The sequence below is a fragment of the Diabrotica virgifera genome, chromosome 3 (assembly GCF_917563875.1).
Source record: "Diabrotica virgifera virgifera chromosome 3, PGI_DIABVI_V3a".
Classification (NCBI taxonomy): domain Eukaryota; kingdom Metazoa; phylum Arthropoda; class Insecta; order Coleoptera; family Chrysomelidae; genus Diabrotica; species Diabrotica virgifera.
This window is the reverse complement of record NC_065445.1, coordinates 114,056,972-114,069,721: the sequence shown is the minus strand read 5'-3', so window position 1 is coordinate 114,069,721 and position 12,750 is coordinate 114,056,972. Positions and strand designations below refer to the sequence as shown.

Below are 12,750 nucleotides of genomic sequence, written 5' to 3'. Positions count from 1 at the left end.
TTATTATTAAAAATCACCTATGACCCAGTAAATGAACGTGAAATACGGCAATACCATGTAATTTTCAGGGTCAACTCCGAATTACATGAAAATTTGGATTTAGGTTCCATTTACCCTCCACTTCAAAGTTGAATTTGTGCTGCTTGTTGCTTTTACTTGGGAGGTGAAAGTTACCCTTCTCGGGGGTGAAAAACATACGTTTAAAATAAGTCCGGAAATGGATAAACTGACTAATTCTAAGCAACTTTTGTTCTAAACTAACTCAATACTTTTCGAGTTATTTGCGAGTGAAAATGTTTATTTTTCAACAAAAAACTTCTTTGTCAAATAAAAATTTTATTTCTATTCTCTGACAGCAGTAAAATGTATTTTGAATTAAATAAATTTAATTACGCACATTCTCCTTCATGTGTCAATTAATTCACTTAAATAATTTTTTTTGGACACACTGTATACATAATTATGTTAATGTTTGTATTACTGAAGAGATAATTGAATTAACTTTCAAATGAGCTAGCACACGACCCCTATTCTCATTTAAAAAAGTCATCGATTACGTCATCACGTCTAGACGGATGACGTCACTGGTATTATGTATATATACGCCAAAAAATCATAAATTAAGATCAAAAATTGACCTGTTTCGAAAATTTCTAATAATTTTGTTTATTGTTATTGATTAGAATATTCTAATAATGAATGTATGCGTCACTTTATGGACACTGTATGGACAGGTCTAATGTTATGGGGAGCACTCCAGAATCATGATTTACAATGTATAAACTTTGTAAATCATGATTTGGGAGTGCTCCTCATAGCATTCAACGTGTATTGGTTTGTTCATTTCTAGTGCATCTTTATTGTGATTTTAGTATAGGAATTCTCGAAAAAGGGAAGTGAGAGCTCATCAATATCAAAATCACTTGTTACAAAATAAAAGATAAGGAAATAAAACAAACACAATTAGCCCAGATTGTAACTTCGCATTTATTCGGAAAAATATTCGTATTCAATTTTTTTCACCATCTTGCTTGAAAAGGTTCCCTATTAACAGATTTGCATGTTGCCAGGGTCAAAAAGTGGTAAAAATGTTTTAATATTTTTTTTTGTTTTTTTTTTCCTAAAATTGTTTTTTTTTGCATCGAACAAAGTTTTTTTTAGGTTTTTTCGATCATTCCAAACAGAAAAGCTCTTTAGTGACTTTTCTCTAAAGTTGATAGCGATTAAAAATTTAAAAATTGCGAAATCGGCCATTTTTATCCCTCAAAAACTATGTGAAAAACTGAAAATTTCATTATTGCCAAGGTAGGTAGATATTGTTTAAACATCGATTGATGAAATCCCGATGAGTTTTTTGGAATACAATATCGAAAATCTTTTTGTTTTTTAATTGATAATCAAGCGGGCGCGACACTATTTTCAACCGTTGGATGTATATGTAATATGCGTAAATATACAGAGTGAGTCTGTAATTTGGTATAAATTCAATAGTTCAAATACTAATTGTTTTTCTGAAAAATACTCAGACTTGTCGATTAATATTTCAAATCAAAATTTTTTGCATACAATAATATTGTACACAGGTTTAGAGATATGACGTCATCGTTGATTTTCTTAAATGGCAATACTGTTATTTTGATAGCTATTTTGATAGGATGTGTAAAGTTATACATAACTGCAAAATATCAAATTTTTATTCCATTCTTTTTACAAGATAATAAAAAATAACCAAGTTATGTCTATAATTTAGAATATATTCAATAGTTCAAATACTATTTGTTTTTTTTTCAAAAATGACTTTTCGCTTAGTATTTCAAATCAAAATTTTTCACATAAAATAATAATGTATACAGGGTGTCCCAATTTAGAGATATGACCTCATCGTTGATTTTCTTAAATGGCAACACTGTGATTTTGATAGCTATTTTGATACGGTGTATAAAGTTATAAACTGCAAAATATCAAATTTTTATTGTGTTGCATTTAAGAAAATCAACGATTACGTCATATCTCTAAATTGGGACACCTTGTATACAATATTATTGTATGGAAAATATTTTGATTAGAGATACTAATCGACAGGTATGAGCATTTTTCAAAAAACAATTAGTATTTGAACTATTGAATTTATTCCAAATTACAGATATACCTTTGTTATTTTATATTATCCTGTAAATGGTAGGGAATAAAAATTTTATATTTTGCAGTTATATATAACTTTACACACCCTATCAAAATAGCTATCAAAATTAGAGTGTTGCCATTTAAGAAAATCAACGATGACGTCATATCTCTAAACTGAGACACCCTGTATACATTATTATTATATGTAAAAAATTTCGATTTGAAATATCAATCAACATGTCTGAGTATTTTTCAAAAAAACAATTAGTATTTGATCTATTGAATTTATTCCAAATTACAGACTCACTCTGTATGTGCGGGAAACTATTCTGATTCAATTTTTTTCACCATCTTGTTTGAAAGGGTTCCCTGTTAATAAATTTGCATGTTGTCAGGGTCAAAAATAGGTCAAAAATTTTTTAAACAATTTTTTTTGAACTTGAAAAGTCATTTTGCGGAACTTGGGGAAATATGTTGCATATTTAAGTTGTAAAGAGAGATGGTTGTATAGTTTTTTGCAGAATATAAAATAGATCTCAGTGGACGGGATTGGTAAATATATATAACAGGTTGAATTTCTGGTGGAATAGTCATGATTAGGTCTTGATGGAAAGCCATGTAGGTGTTTACGAATTAAGCAACCAGTAAAATATATAAAGAAGGAAGTGTTAAAATTCCGTAATCTTTGAAGTAGCTTCTGCAATGTGTGTTATTCCGAGAGAAAACAGATACCGTACTGCTCTTTTTTGTTATTTAAAAATAACATTGGATTGGGCAGCTGTACTAGAACCCCAAAAATGAAGGCTATATCGAAGATGAGACTCGAACAAAGAAATATACCTATACTAGAATCACAATAAAGATGCACTAGAAATAAACAAACAAAGATACGTTGAATGTTACGAGGAGCACTCTCAAATCATAATTCACAATGTATATACACTGTGTCATGGTTTGTTTATTTGTAGTGCATCTTTATTGTGATTTCAGTATATGATATTTTGGAAGATACTAAATTTATTTCCTTCAAATCAGATCTTATTGCATAGCAAGCTGAGGCAAGTTTGTTACTTAACATATCCTTTACATATCCTTAACATATCCTTTACATATCCTTAACATATCCTTTACATATCCTTAACAATTTTTTTCTACAACCGTGTTAAAAATGCAATTTTTAGCACTCCATACGAGCGTTAAAAATGCTACTTTAAGGCACTAGTGCTTTAAAATATCTTTAAGGCACTGCAGTTCGTATTGACCGTATATGCAATTTTGATGTAATGTCAAAAAAATATAAAATTGGAATGTCAGTCAAGTTCAAGTAAAAGTTTTTGTAGATATTGTCCTGTAATTACGTTTGTAGAAAAAAATTTGTATGATATGCGTGTTTAAAAGTACATTTTTAAGGCACTCATGTGAATTACAGAACTCGCTTTCGCTCATTCTGCAAACTTTCACATGCGTGCCTTAAACGTGTACTTTTAACACTTATATCATAAATAACTATTAAATCAAATTTTAAAAGGGTTTAAATCTGCCCACGGTGTATTGATTAATATATCCCAAGCTTGAAGATGCAGGTATAATTTAGAATAAATTAATGTTTCATATTTACATTTGGTGTTTTTATACAGCAGTTTTGACTCGCTGCATATTCGCAAAACATAAAATTATACACGGCAAACTCACATACAAATTACATATCTTCATAATGTGCAAAACAAAATCAAAAAAACTGATCAGGCTAGTTAAAGTGATGTGAAATAGCTTGGCAGGGTAATATTTTAGGTCAATTTACGGTTGCAAAAGGCTTGAGACAGAGAGATCCTTTATCCACTACATTATTCAACTTAGTGTTAGCAACTATAAAATTAGAAAATGCTGCATGAAGTTGGCAGAAACAATCATAAAAAACGAACACCACGTCGACTTAGAGACACAAAAATCTAACTACATTTCACATTTTGAAGTTCAATCTACGAAATTGAACTTACCTTGGTGAGTTTCGTAGAGAGGAGTTTTCGTAACTCCTCACTGGGGTTTTAGGTATCCAGAAAGAGGTGTCACTCAAAAGAACTCATTAAGGTAAGTTCAGTGGTATAGATATCTCAAAACGAGACAAAATGTAGTTACATTTCTGTGTCACTAAGCCGACGACCAGTGCTTGGCATTTGCTGATGATCTAACGATCCTAGTAAGAACCCGCGAATGAATTAACCTTCGGATGACCAAGGGGGTAAATTTGGACCCCAGCGTATATTTTTCTTTAATAAATTCTAAAGTATTTTCAATTATTAACTAATTATTTTTTTATTTGACTTTAATATCATTCTAGATGTTCTAATATTTTGAAATAAAAAAATCCCCTATACTTTACGAATAAAAAATATATTCTGAAGTTGTTGTTTAGTAAAATACCGTCTATTATGTGGAAATCCAAGTAGTTTTACACTGCGCGTTATCAAAATCTATTTTTAGATTGTGGTGCCTGTTATGTACGAATCATGACATTCCTGTCTCCTACAGTTAGTCATTATTATTATTTCCTGGCGTATATTATTATAGTTTCTTAGTATTTTGTGTACATATAAGATATGACCCGCAAATATTTTACTGAAGCTGAGTTACAAGAAATTGTTACTGCTAGCGATTTTTATGACGATATAAAAGATGAAATAGTATCAGAAAACGAGGATGTATTGTTAGATGAAGGTTTAAATGCTGAAAACATTCATTCCAGGTCATTTTTGACCTGGAGTGATTTTTTACACCCGTTGGTCATCCGTGTAACAAAAAAAGGTTGGTCATCGGAAGGTTAAGAAGAGTTTTGAAGAAAATTATTGAAGAAGCACAGAAATTTGGATTGGACCTAAATGAAAACAAAACCAAATAATATATGAGCATGTGTGTGTATCATGTCTAGTGTGAGGTCTGTAAATTGTAAAAGCTATATTTTTAAAGGGTTGGATAATTTTGAACACTTGGGTGCAATATTCGATGAAAATGGAAAAGAAAACTGGGATCTCGATGCCAGAATAGCAAAGAGGAATAAAAAATTAGGTAATTTAAGAGCCAATATCTGCAACAACAAATTGAAAAAGTAGAAGGAGAACACAGACGCAATCAAAGTCCAAATTTCTACAGAGAGGTAAGACAACATAAGAAAGGCCGTATATAAGGACACCCGACTCCGTAAGAGATAAAAATGGAGAAATGCTGGCTGCCGAAAACAAAATAATAGAAAGATGGGCTGAATATTTTGAAGGCTCCTGAATATCCAAAACTTCACTGATGAAAAAATGAAAATGGTGGAAACAACGGAGAACATGAGTATCAAACGGCCGAATTAGAAATACCCCCACCAAGCATGGAAGAAATTACGCATGCCATAAAAACGCTTAAAAACGATAAATCCCCTGGTCTGTACAATATTGATGCCGAGCTAATAAAACAGGCGGTCATGAACTCATAAGTAAAATCCATCAATTAATAGAAAAGGCCTGGCAACAAGAAATAATGCCGAAAGAATGGTGTGGTAGTATTATTGTACCCATAGACAAGAAAGGAAAAAAGGAATCATGCGTGAATTACAGAGGAATCTCACTAATCAACACTACGTATAAAAATAGTTGGTGACTACCAGTGTGGTTTCAGGCCTGGCAGATCGACTATTGATCAAATATTTACAATAAGACAAATGCTTGAAAAGTATTGGGAATATAATGATCTTTATAGACTTCAAACAGGCTTATGATTCAATTAATCGTGCAACATTATGGAAGGCAATGATCGAGCTCGGCGTACCCAAGAAACTAGCTGCGGTAACACAAATGTGTGTAAGTAACTCCTTTGCACAAGTTAGAATAGGGGGGAAAATATCAAATGCTTTCTCCGTAAATTCTAGACTGAGACAGGGAGATCCGTTGTCCCCATTGTTGTTTAACCTGGCCTTAGAATATGCCATGCGGAAAATGTATCACAAAATCAAACCAGACATAACTGCTCGAGGAGCAAAAATCATACTCGCCTTTGCCGATGACGTAGACGCAGTAGCACAATCAACATTAGAAATTAAGGATAATATTTTCTCGAGCTTTGAAGAAGGTGTATTAAACATCGGTCTAAAAATAAATGAACACAAAACAAAATACATGGTTGTCTCAAAACAAGAACGACGGCGAATAACGCAAAACATTACTATAAACCAGCGTTTCCCAACCGGTGCACTAGTGGGTCGCGGGCAGATTTCAGACGGGTCGCGGTGTGGCTCTTACAGTAGCTGAGTGACGTACAGACTATAGAATAGCGTATCATCATGGGTGAGGGATGGGCCGCGAATATGAGAAAACATCAGAAGGTTGGTCGCCAGACAAAAAAGGTTGGGAACCACTGCTATAAACGATCACAACTTCGAAGTGGTTAAAGAATTAAAATATCTAGGAGCAACAATCACAAATGACAACAAATTAGAACAAGAAGTTGAAACGAGAATAATGGCAGGAAACAGATCTTTCTTTGCAATGCAACATCTAATGAAGTCAAAACTTCTTTCACGAGGTGCAAAAATCCAGATATATAAGACCATAATACGACCAGCAGTCGCGTATGGAAACGAAACATGGACGCTAATAAAAAAGAAGTAAATAAATTGCTGGTGTGGGAACGTAAAATCATTCGAATGCTATATGGCCCTTGCAGAGACAGCGTGACAAACGAATGGAGGCGCAAATACAATAACGAGCTAAAGTCTCTGTTCGTAAAAGAAAATCTAGTCAGATATATACAGGCCAATAGACTCAGATGGGCAGGGCATGTGATACGCAGTAACGACAATTGCCTTATAAACAATGTGTTCTGGGAAAGGCCAGATGGAAGAAGGTGTGTAGGGCGGCCTAGAAAAAGGTGGAAAGATGCAGTCAAAGAAGATCTAAAGAAAATGGGAGTGCGACAATGGGAATTAGTGACACAGGACCGACAAACATGGAAGGCAATAGTAAACGCGGCAAAGACTCACGAAGAGTTGTAGCGCCATTGATGATGATGTAATTTAAGAGCCCTAATGAACTCAAACTACGTTTCTAGACAAGGCAAACTCCGAATATATAAAACAGTAATTAGATTCATAGTAACATATGCCTGCGAGACATGGACAATAAATAAGAAGGAAGAGGATACTCTGGAAAGATGGGAAAGGAAAATATTGAGACGCGTGTTCGGAGGACAGATGACAGAAGACGGTTGGGAGAGAAGAACCAACAACGAATTAATGGTTTTGTACAAAGGACCTACCATCACCAGGTTTGTCAAGTTACAAAGAATCAGATGGTTGGGACATGTAGACAGAACGGGTAAAAAAGAAGAGTTAGATCAAGAACGAGGTAGATTTATAAAGTCGAGAAAGACCTTAACCACGTGAAGATGAGGGATTGGAAAAGAAAAGCACAAAATTGAAGTGAATGGAAAAATATTGCTTATCCGGTCCTCCAGAGTAGTTGAGCATTTTGTATATACTTTTACTTTTGTTTAAAATAATTTTAATTAGTTCTTAGTATTAGAATTATGACTGTGTTTTATAAAAATGCCCGAATAGTCGAGGAAATGAAGCATTTTGGCTCGAAATTTGTTCGTCCAGCATGGATTTACTTGAAATATTTACAAAAGGTAGGGAAAAGTCTAAGGATCATTTTCTTATCATGCCGCTGTACGCTAAATCCTTGGGGGTGGTTGCCACCCCATCTCGGGGGTGGGAAATTTTTATTACATTTTAACTATGTAAATGGATGTAAAAAGTAATTCTAAGAAAAAAATGTTTTTTACATTTCGTATTTTTCACCATTTTTTTCAAAATATCTCCGAAAATACTAAAGATACGAAAAAATGATAGTCTACTAAATTGTAGCTGTTTTCATAACTAAAATTTCCTTCTACATATTTACGAGCTCTATTGTGCTCTATTTACGAGCAAACACCCCCTTATCGAGCCCTTTAAACCCACCCCAATTAAAAACTAACGTATCTTACGGAATTTAATTTACATAATCTTATACATCTTCAAAAGTCCTACAAAATCATTTTTGAAAAAACTTTTTATTGCCAAAAATAAAGGAGCTATGTTTATAAAACGATTTTTTTTTCGAAAAATTCGAATAGTCCGCTTATAGAGCATTTTCAACCATATATAATACCACAGAACTGGTTCGTATACTGGAAGATGACTAAAAAACTATTTGTATTTGCATTTGTACATATTTGCAAATTCGTATTTTTGTGTAAATAAATGTTTTTGTAATTTTTTAATTCTACTTTTTTTTGCATAAATCTATTAAATTATCTACTTATAAAAATTGTAATGTTATTAAGGGTAGTTTTTATGGGTTTAAATATGATATTATATCCTTTAGCATAAAACAATCATTATTTAACCAATCAAAACTAAAGTTTACCCATATTAAAGTTTACAATGTTTGTATATAATTTTTGATAATAAAGGGTAGTTTACACCCCTAAAAATAATCAACGCCCTTGAGCATGATATAGAATATAAAGTACAGGGTGAGATAATCCTAATCTCAAATTTTTATGTAAATCGATGCAAGCCGAAATTATTCTTTTGGGATAAGTCAATTTTTTATATATAGCTCCAACAAGGGTGGTTGTAAGGGTTGAAATATTATGATATTATATCTTAAAGCATAAAACAATTATTATGTAACTAATAAGAACCGAATGTTGAGAATATTAAAGTTTAAAATGTTATTTTATCATTTTTTACAATTAGGGAGAGTTTTCACGCTTAAAAAACCAAAAGCGTACAACGGCTCAATATAGAAAATGAACTTTTTTTTTTTGTGAATTTGATGGCCCTGGCCGAGCCAATTAGCCAGACATTTTGTTATTTAGAAAATGAACTAGAGGATGAAATGACCCTAATCCCAAATTTTTGTACAAATCGATGCTGGACGAAAAAATTGCGAGGTTTTGCCATTTTTTCAGTTTCATTTCCTCGACTAGAAGTCTTGTATAAATAAATAAATCAATAAGTTTTGAAATAACTAAAAAAGTTAGTCTTTAATATATCTACAATATCTTCAATATATCTATAAAATGACTTTTTAGTATTGGTTGAATCCATAAATTTCGAAGCAAAACGTTTAAATAATAATTTAAAATAATACTGATAAAACAAATCAAATCAAATAAGAATAGAAGGTAAAACATTGAGATTAAAAATCCAGTTTGAAGAAAAAACCTGCAAAAATCCTGAAACAAATGTAAAACTAAACGGGAAAATGCTAAATAAGCATTTTTTGATAATTTAAAGTAAACTGAAAATTACTCAACTGGTTAAAAAGATTTCATTCTAATCAGGACTCAAATAAAGTTCAGATCTCATCTCAAGTTTAATGCCAATATTTGGTCCAAAGGTCTTTTTCAGATAAGAGCCTCAACTTAATTGTGGCACACACGCCTAGAAGCAATCTAGTACAACAATTTTTACTATAAATTTTAAAAGTGTTTAAATCTGCCCACGGTTTATTGATTAATATATCCCAAGCTTGAAAATGCAGTTATTTAGAATAAATCAATGTTTCATATTTACATTTGGTGTTTTTATACAGCAGTTTTGACTCGCTGCTTATTCGCAAAACATAAAATTATACACAGCAAATTTGCATACAAATAATCAATTACCAGGCTGATGTTTCACTTGACGTTAGTACATATCGTCATAATGTGCAAACGCAAATGTATCCAAACAAAAAAGGCTACTATTTATGTTTACTAATATATAGTCATGATCTTTTTGGTATAAAATATCTGCATTTCAGTTTTATTTAAACGTTTTAGCAACAATCTATACAAGGTTATAGAAAGGAAATTCTTAGCATATAAAATCTGCGCATATTATGTCAAAAACATCTGTCCGCCAAATATAGCACGTCTTGAACACAAACTCGTTAAAAATAAAAGAAATGTGGTATAAATACCTTTTGAAGAAACTTAAACAGCATCAATCCACCTCAACATTCCGAAAAAGTACCACCAAATTCCAGCCTAAACCCGACATCAACATAAACTGTATACGCCTAAAGGAAATTGCAAAATGGCGTACAGTGGTGAAAACGGGAACACTAAACACAACTTCCGACACTTGAAAATCCCACTCGAACGAATATTTTCACAAAAATTAAACGGTACACTAGATCTCGAACGATAATCCTCGTTTGAAGGTGCTCTTATTTACAACAAAAATAGAGTATCCCGACAAGGAGAATTTCTGGCTGTCATTTTACGATTTCACAAGATTCCTGATTCGCACCACTGCAGATTCCTGCGGATTTTACTCTCACACACATAATATTAGTCTTTGTTGCACACTACGATTGTCGATAAACTAATAAAATATTGTTTTTACCCCTATATTGTTAAAGAAAAAGTACAAATAGGCTGCCTAGTGTTAGTGTTGCGCGACATACATATACAACCCCTATAGTCTTATTATCGACGTGCGCCTCGTCGATGAAGAGGTGGGGGGTTCAACGACTCGATAGGGGAGATTGCCGCCCCTTCGCAGGATGTCTGGTTTTAATAATTCAGTTGCGATTGCATTTTAAAATGTTGTTATTATGCTTTTTGCCTTTTACAAAATGTTTAATGTTGCGGTTTTTAATATACTAAATGCTCTCTAACGGATGTTATTAAAACAAGGCTTAAAATATACCCAGGAGAATATTTCACATGTAATTTATTTATATCCCAATTTTTAAAATTTTATGATAAACGGGCATATACCGGGTGGTGAATTGTCAAACAGGCCAGAGGAAACTTAATGGGAAAATTAAGTAAAATCATTTATAAAAGCTATAAAATTCCCTAAAAAGGGCTACATCACATAATCAGAACGTTTTCGATCTGATTACAGATCATCATCAGTGCTGAACCTAAAATAAGTATAACCTAATACGTTAAAGGTTTAAATGTTGACTAAGATTGAAAAAAAGGTTTAGGTTATACTAAGAGGATGCTTACATACTTCTTCTTCTTGTAGTGCCTATCCGTTTCGGATGTTGGCGACCATCATGGCAATCTGTACTTTGCACACTGGTGCTCCAAAAAAGACTTGTGGTTGTCGTGTTAAACCGTGTGCGTAGATTCTTCAGCCAGGAAGAATCCTTCGCCTTCCTGGTCCTCGTTTTCCCTCCACTTTTCCTTGCAAGATTAGTTGCAGTAGTCCATATATTTCGCTGTTTCTCATGATGTGACCGAGGTATTCGATTTTGGATGCTTTTATTGTGGTTAACAGCTCTTTTTCTTTTTGCATTCTCAGCAAAACACCCTCATTAGTAACGTGGTCAATATAAGACACCTTCAGGATTCGACGATAAAGCCACATCTCAAAACCCACAATTTTCTTGCAGGTGGCTTCTGTGAGAGTCCACGACTCAACTCCGTACAACAGTATAGGAAAGATATAACATGGCAGTAACCTGACTTTTATGGGCAATGATAAAACATGACATTTGAATAACTTAGGCATTTTTTGAAATGCAGATCTTGCTTTCTCTATCTTACATTCTATATCCTTACATACTAAGCCACCAAAATTGAAAATATTTGAATAATAACCCTTTAAAATTATACAGTCATGGAAACATTGACTAGAATTGTTATAGTTCTTCCACTCTAACTTCTCCCATGCATCACGATTCATTTTCAAACAATTTGAATCAAAAAATAAAGTGAAACGTACGTCGATGTGTCGTATAGGGCTTTTCAACGATTTTCATTTGTTTCGAGCTTCTGTCATATTATGTTGTATAATCTGTGTGTATTAATATTATACATGGATTATACGATATATGACAGAAGCTCGAAACAAATGAGAATCGTTGAAAAGCCCTATTGATACGTACTGTCAGAGTGTCAGTGGTAATAATTAGGAAATGGCTATTATCCCGTGAACGTATTTTATAAAGTTAATTTATTGAAGTGTTTAATCTTTTTTCACTAGTGAGGAGATTGTTGGACTCAACATTAAACAGCTGGAACACCATACAGACTATTACGAATATAAAGATAAATATAGAACGGTAATAAATAAATAAAAAAAGTCGTAAACAACAACAAAGTTACTATTATTAAGAAGATTAATACTGCCTAAAGTTAACATCTCTCGAGTGAATTACATAAAAAACAATTAATATTTTTAATATATCAAACCTTTGGGGAAACGGTAGTACAAATGCAAATTTTTCACAAATTGAGTTATCAGTAATAATTGCACGAGAGCTCTAAAATTATCGATTTGTATCCCGAGTGACACTTTGACAGTTTTAATTTCACGATCCGAAGGGAAGTGAAATTATGTCAAAGTGGCACGAGGGAACAAGTCGATAATAATTTTAGAGATCGAGGGTAATTCGCTGAGATTATTTCATGAATAAAACAGTCTTTTTAAATCATTTTAACTAATATCTTGTTCATATCTTCACCTGAATATTTGCTAAACGTATTTCTTAGAGTTCTCTGTGACAAGTTGTAAAACATTAATTATTATTGTCATTAATATCACTAAGGCCGGTTGTTCGAACGCTAATCAAAAATGAAATCAACTGATCATTA

At 32.6% G+C, this 12,750-nt stretch overlaps 1 protein-coding gene across 1 annotated transcript in view; it reads right to left on the bottom strand.

The window, feature by feature from the left end:
* LOC114337994 (uncharacterized) overlaps window positions 1-10,583 on the bottom strand; it is a 371,509-nt gene extending 360,926 nt beyond the window's left edge. The window contains exon 1 of the mRNA XM_050646854.1: window positions 10,116-10,583. The gene's annotated coding sequence lies outside the window, so the exon portion shown is untranslated. The remainder of the gene's footprint in view (window positions 1-10,115) is intronic.
* Window positions 10,584-12,750: the final 2,167 nt, after the last annotated feature.